Below are 7,835 nucleotides of genomic sequence, written 5' to 3' on the forward strand. Positions count from 1 at the left end.
TTATTGTCACTAATAGTGTTTTGAAGTCTCTTGCAAATCTCATTTTCGTCTCACTCCGATGTTTCCACCATCGGTTGGGGTGTGACAGATTGGTATCAGAGCCATAACTATAGGGAATTAGGAAAATTGCTATGCTTTTAACCTAGTCTATAGTTAAGTACCATATTCGACCATGTGTGATTCATATGCTAATTTCTTGAAATGTCTCTTATGTGCTAAATTCATGAAATGCTTTACGTGTCCATGCTTGTTATATTATTTCAAACATACGCCTTTCCTAACGCATTTTACTCGATTATACTAAACTCGAAAACACTCGTATTACACAAACGACACGACTTCACCAAAATAAGCGTGAAACCCACAATTTGGTAAATGATTCTCAATCCACCTATTCATTTACACGAAATTTGCCATCAAGTTAGGAGTGAAATCCTCACCTTGATGAAGAATTTCCATTTCAATTCTAGTGGATGCTTGTCAAAGTATAAAAATTAAAATTCTGACCCGACGAGTACCAACCACAGTTAGGGTACAAAATTGTCGAGTTAGGGGCAAAATCCGCACCTCGTTGACTAGTCCCACTACTCGATTTTCAAAAAAATCCCGCCAAGTCTCGAATTTTCGTTTGGTTTGGAACATGTAGTAACTGGAAGGGTGAATACCGTTATCCGAAATATCGGCGAGAGTGTTCCACCTATTAGGCCAAAGCATGTTTCTCAAATTCAAAGGAATTTTTGACCACCTTGGTTTAGTCAAAGTTCCGTTTTGGAACAATCCAAGTTTTAATCAAACCTATGTTTTACTATCATCGCTTTTGTATGACACAATTCTCTCGTTTCAAATTCAAATTTATTTTCGAGATCATTTTTCTCACATACACATCATTCTAAATCTTTTCATACATTTATACATATGCATGATTTCAAAACGTCACTCAATTTTGTTTCCATTCCTTGTAACACCAAAATGGAGACATATTGTCAAGATAGGAGTGATTCCTTACCTTGATGATTAACTCTGCTCCTTTCTTTTCTTGAAAACGACCTCACCAACGGGTTAGGGGTGATTCCTTTACCTAGGTGATCGTTACCAAAATTTTCCTTCAAAATACATTATGATGCAAACCCGATCATATTTTACACCTAAATTGTTTATCATTCGTCAAAATCCCTACTTATGCAAAATTTCAAAATTCATTGTTTTATCAAACGTATTCGTTATCTCGTAATCTATGTTCTCATAAATCATATATACAAAATTCTTGATCATACCTTAAAACGTTTTATTACCCAAATTTCAAAACCTTATGAAGTGCTACCTATCAATTTAATCGGTCCAATGAATCTCTTGCCCATGAACTTCATATTCGACTTAATCACTAAAACACGCTCACATTATATCATCATACTAAAGACTTCCATTCTCAATCGAAATTAAACCAACCTTTCTCATACACTTATAAGATCTTATAGATATTATAAGATCGTTTTACCAAAGACTCTTTTCAACATCAACGAATCATTTATTAAAACTCTTTTCAATGATCACTAAGTCCACTTTGCTAAATTTCTTTCCTAAGGATCAATGTTTTTCACAAGAACCTCCAAAATTCAAAATTTCTTGTTTCGATGTAAATGAAGCGAACTTATTATTTTCGAAAACCTTTTCCTACACCGCTCAATACGTCATTCAAATTTCAAAACACGTTGGCAAGAAGACTTCATGGGGACCGACAATCTTCAACTTACGTAAACTCTTTTAAAACAAAAGTAGCATTTTCATTCATTACAAAATACGTTATTCATAACCAATGAGTACTTTATATTCTCTTACATTTCCAAACTAGATTCTACCTTCCACATTAAACTCAATCTATTTTTGATTCGATAAACTCAACGTTTCGCTTAAACAACTATACATGCATATCATCGTACGTCTTTTAGTCACTATCTCACGACAACTTCACTTAAACCGTTCGTTTTTACATACTCAACCTTTTGATCATTTTCACATGCTTAAATTCGTTATGTTTCAATTTATACTATTGACACAATCTTTATTATTCATACCTACACTCATACTCATACGTTTTATATTTATACTTACACCCACATGCGTATTTATACTTACACTTATACTTATACTTATACTTATTCTCATACTTTTCTTCATACTCATGATTCATAAATTCGTACCCGTACGCGAGCGGAATCCGAGGGATTCCCTTACGTGGGTCCCATACATGCTTATATACTACATTCGTACCCGTACACGAGCGGAATCTGAGGGATTCGCTTACGTGGGTCCCATACATGCTTAAACATAAACATGCTTATACACTACATTCGTATACGTACTCATTCTTATTTTCAAATTCATGAATACCCTGATTCATACACAATTAGTACAAGTTATGCGGATCATGCGATGATCAATATAATCGCGGGTTCACACGGGATTATAGTGATAGGCGTATGAGAACCATAGAGTGTACTACTGTGTATGGTAAGACACGGAACGTAACATGACACCGAATAACGAAACGGACATCACGTGAACATGGTGGATACACCGCTGGTACTTCCTATATATAAGTGTTTTCACCATGTTACCAAACTTTCATAAAATGTGCCATGAGAAATTCGGTGTTTTGCAGACCTTTTAGACTTGATACAAACTTTAACAACTCACAAATGCATTGCTAAGCACGTGATATCCGATTATCCACGACGAGACCTCATTCTTAACGCATCGTTTTCGTTTGTCCAATACACATGCCATTCTTATACTTGCATTCGTTTATTAGATCAATCAATCCCTCTCCTACCTCCGTTATTCCCCGTTATCCGTTGTCCTTTGTACAAGCCTTGTTACGAAAAAATCCGTTTACACATTCGAAGTTTAAAGTACTTTCTTGGTTAAAACTATCTTTCTATTCTTTATTTATGTGCAAACACACTTAATTGGTCGTTACCTCCAAGATCGTTTTACTTAAAGTGCCTAATGTTCTCGTTCCTCGTAAATAAATGATTTCTTACAAACAAGTGATCTATCAGTCTTCTTTGAAATCAACGAAATTCTTCTTACAATTTAAAGTGCGGCCACCCTTTTTATCAAAATGCTTATCATTTTATACGGAAGTTTTTACTCCCTAGATATCATATTTTACAGTTACCTCTTCATTATGAGTTATTCAAACTTGTTTAAACTCATTTTCCTATAAACACACATGATCATTTTAGTCCAACAACCTCTTTTTACAAACCAAACTATTCGTTCCTCAAAACTTCATACTTTTCAACACATTTCAAAACTTCCAAGTCTCGATTTTAGACAATCATTCTTCTAGCCAAAATGATTTTTCTCCAAGGTCTTCCTCTTGAATAAATTTCGGGACGAAATTTCCTAAAGTAGGGGAGACTGTAACGCCTCGTATCTTCGTATTTCTATTTTAAAAATGTTCGTATTTGTATTCTAATTTTAGAAATCTTACATTCGTATTTTAATTTCAATCTCACAATTCGAGGCGTTAATCATAATAAAATTCATATTTTATACCTTTTTTACATAATCGATCATTTAAATACGTATTTATACGCAAACCGACATAATTATACGTATAAATACTTATACGCACATCCTTAATACTTGAATTATACTTTTATACTTTTTATATACTCAATTACATAATATATACTCAAGAAATACCAAGAAATATACCAATCATCTTTTCACCTCATCAATCCTCTTCCATCTTCTTTAGCCAATCATATTTCACCCTTTTCCACCAAACATCTTTTCAATCCTCTTCCACCTTTTTTAACCAATCATATTTCACCCTTTTCCACCTTCTCTACCTATAAATACCAACCTCCTTCTACCATTTTCTTCACGCCATTCTTCTCTCCATCTCTCTAATTCTCTCAATCTCTCTAAATCAAGAACTCTAAGAATTCTAAAAGGACACTAAGTGTTCCAACCATTCTTCTCTCAACCTCTCTACTTCTCTCAAATCATCAAAGCAAGGAAGAGAACTCTAAGAGTTCTAAAAGAAAACACTAAGTGTTTTAAAGGAAGCTTTGAAGCTCTAACCTCTAACTCTTCACGGAATCACCAAAGGAAACTTTGCAAAACTATGAGTATACTTGAACCCCTTTTTCGTTTACCACCTTTTGGGGTGTAACATGTTAAACTATAAACTTACACTTAAACTTTAATCTTAAATGCACAAACATTCCTTATACATACATGCATACTTGTTACTTGATACTTTAAACTTGGGGTTATACGTTTTGTGTTAGACTTATCATTAACTTCGTACGAGCCTATCCTTGACACATATAGCGCTATAGGATTAACGCACCGCCTGTAAACTTTGGGTTATGTTAAGAGCTTGTTGCGTTTCATCATTGGTTTCATTAGTTAGACACATGCCAATTTTATTGTTTATCTTGTTTCAATAGCTTGCCATGTGGAATTGTTTACAACTTATTTTTATGCTATGTATGAAAACCTGTATACTCGCCAATACATCTTTGTATTGAACTATGCTTTTAAAACATGTTGCAGGTTTTGAGATGATGTTGATGATGCATGGAACATAGTAGGATGCTTAGATACACATTTAAAATTTTGTATTCTTATTGTATTGTCATTCTTGTATTTCAAGTTGTTGTATTTGATTCCAACCTTTGTAATTGACTTTTTAAAATGAAATGAAATCCATTATTTAATTATTGTCACTAATAGTGTTATGAAGTCTCTTGCAAATCTCGTTTTCGTCTCTCTCCGATGTTTTCACCATCGATTGGGGTGTGACAAATAGTTAATGTTATAAGATATCGTTTAATTATAATAATAAGAATTAAACTCTTGAAATTGTTGTTTAGCGTGTAAGAAGGAAGCAAACAGGAAACCATGGCATTCTCATCCCAATCAACCCTTTGAGCAATATTAAGCAGCTCCCTCCTTCTATAAATAGAAACACATAGTTTGCTTTATGAATATAAGTTTCTGGAAATGCACTAAGATAGAGAAAAACCTGAACCTGCGATGCACTGTTGGGTGTTGTTATTAGTCATTTTTTTTGAAGTGCGAGTAAGAGCACAAGTAGTGAGACTTTACGTCAAATTGTCGTAGATAGTTTTATGGTATGCTCTCGTTTAAGTTTATGTTTAGTTATTTATTATTTACTTAATATTAGTAGTATTATTATTAACAGTATTAGTATTGTTATTTTAGGTATTAGGGTTATTCTCAGGGGCGGGTATTGAGTAGCATAGCCTTAGTTAGGCATGTAACATCTGCAAAAAACAGGCCTTAGAAAACCGGACCTGTTTTAAAAATCGGACTTGAACCCTAATAAATATAAAAGCGAATTAAATAAAATGGGAATTTTTAAATATTTATTTCTTTTAATATTAGCATGCGATATAATAATTATAATTGGGTTTAAAAAATAATAATTTTATAAATTATGTTCGTTTTTATAAAAGAGAAGCGTTAACATAGTTAATTTTATGGGTTAACAAAAGTTGCAAGTTAATGGGTTTTTTTTTTTTTTGAACGGCAAATTTGGATCACTGACGGACTACTGGAGTATCATCGTGCCACCAGCAGAACCACCCAATCATATCCATCTCCACTAGGCAATAATGCCTATACACCAATTCAGGAGGAAACCCAATAAATCTGGGAAAAACCTCCCTTTGTAGGAATCGAACCCATGACCTAATGGTCACAAGCCTTATCCCACCACCAAGATACCACTAGACTATAATTTGGATCACTGACGGACTACTAGAGTATCATCGTGCCACCAGCAGAACCACCCGATCATATCCATCTCCACTAGGCAATAATGCCTATACACCAATTCAGGAGGAAACCCAATAAATCTGGGAAAAACCTCCCTTTGTAGGAATCGAACCCATGACCTAATGGTCACAAGCCTTATCCCACCACCAAGAAAACCACTAATTAGGTTAGTTTTGTAATTAATAGAAACTATAAAATAAAAGAAAACCACTAATTAGGTTAGCTTATTAGATATAAACCAAGTTAGCTTTGTTAATAAAGTACAAGGGCTAAATGTGAAAATTATGGATCATAGTTTTAAAGATAAAAGAAAAGGGTGGGGTTGGAGACGGGATTCGAACTCGGGTCTCCACCAGGTCAAGATCTACGTTGTAACACCCCGAAAACATGTTTAGTAATTAAACCTCGTTAATATCAAAGAGCGGGTAAAGTACCCGATAAAAATTAACCCGGTGAATATTAGGAGTTAAACAAATAATCTTAATATTAATTAAAAGGGAAAATAAATGCTTTGAGAAAACAAAAAAAAAATATAAGAAGCCCGAGTTGACGGGACTAAAAATAAAACGAGTTATAATCTACTCGAACCCACTAAGTTAACTAGGAATGTTTAACCCAGTTAACAAGACGAAGTATTATTAGAAATAAGTAGGTTATAGTCTACTAAACAAATTAACCAAACAAGAGGGGCCAAGGAGGGACAACTTGAAAAGTTATTTAATAAAACAAAAAAATAATATACACATACAGACGTGCGTGGAGATCGACCAGGGGAAGCTCCCAGGGAGCTCTAACCCTAATTTCAACAAATGCACCAAATTGAAGCTCAAATCAAGGCCCAAATCAATGCATGAACATGAATAAACGATCACCAAGTCAAGGGGATCGTAAGGTATGTCAAATTTTTGACATTCATGAAGTTGTGAAATTTTGATTAACATAACAAGATGTGATTTATGTAAGAATCGTAGAGGCTATAGCCGAATTAGAGAAGTATGATTGTTTAGGAACAAATCCTAGTTGAAAAACTTGATGTATTAATGTTGAAAACTAGGAAATTGTTGATTACCCATATATGTGTTAAATGGGTATTATAGTTAGGTGATGAACACTTGAATTAGAATGTAAAATTTATGAATATTGATGTTATGATACAAGTTCTAGATGTAGTTCGTGAACACCAGACATAGAGCTTTGATTTTTTTGATGTTAATCATGGTAAAAATAATTAGTTATGAACTAGTTTGTAAATGTGTAAAACTATGGCCATTAGGTGTTTGTTAAAATGCCTAAATGAAAACTGAAATATTGAAATTTCAAGTGAAACGCGCATTTGAATGATATGACAAATTATGTGTAATACGAAGCGATAGGGGTTCTGAACATCATGTTGATTTAGACTAACTGTGTAAATCATATGATCAAAAGTAGTTAACTTTTGATAAGTTGCACTAACAAATGATGAAGTCAAATAGTAGTTTTTGACATAGAAAATACGTAAGGTGGAATAGTCGTGATTGTTAATGACTGATCTAACCATCTTGTGAATAATGATGATAGTTTGATGCTTAACGAGCTAGGTGGAGGCTTGGGAAAGAAGCGGGTCAAACGGGTCGAATGCGCGGAAAAAGAGCAAAATCGGATGCAAGGTAAGTAAGGCTTACACCCTTTTTTTTAGAATACCTACTTGTGTGTATTGAAAATGAATAAAGGAAAACTAGTAATTGAAATATGATGTTCCGACGTAAATAATATAGGTCGGAATAAGTGAAATGGTGAGAAACCATAAACGGGTTAAAGAGGTAAAATGGTAAACCGGACACGAGTTGACGGATTAATAAAGAGATTTAAATAGACATCACAAGACACAAGTCGTAACGGGTCAACTAAATAAGAAACGACCTATATGTAATATGAACTCAAGGGGTAAACAGGAGTAGGTTAAAGGAGTGAGACGGTAATTAAATACCATCTCGTAGTGATAAATGGTCATTTCGATTAACCGGGTCAAATGG

At 33.9% G+C, this 7,835-nt stretch overlaps 1 long non-coding RNA gene across 1 annotated transcript; it reads left to right on the forward strand.

Moving 5' to 3' along the window:
* Nucleotides 1-3,853: 3,853 nt before the first annotated feature.
* Nucleotides 3,854-4,736, forward strand: LOC110938567. The gene is made up of 2 exons (XR_002591492.2): nucleotides 3,854-4,142; nucleotides 4,573-4,736. It is a non-coding gene; the product is annotated as an uncharacterized LOC110938567 (long non-coding RNA).
* The last annotated feature ends 3,099 nt before the right edge of the window (nucleotides 4,737-7,835 follow it).

Source organism: Helianthus annuus, chromosome 16 (genome assembly GCF_002127325.2).
Source record: "Helianthus annuus cultivar XRQ/B chromosome 16, HanXRQr2.0-SUNRISE, whole genome shotgun sequence".
Classification (NCBI taxonomy): Eukaryota; Viridiplantae; Streptophyta; class Magnoliopsida; order Asterales; family Asteraceae; genus Helianthus; species Helianthus annuus.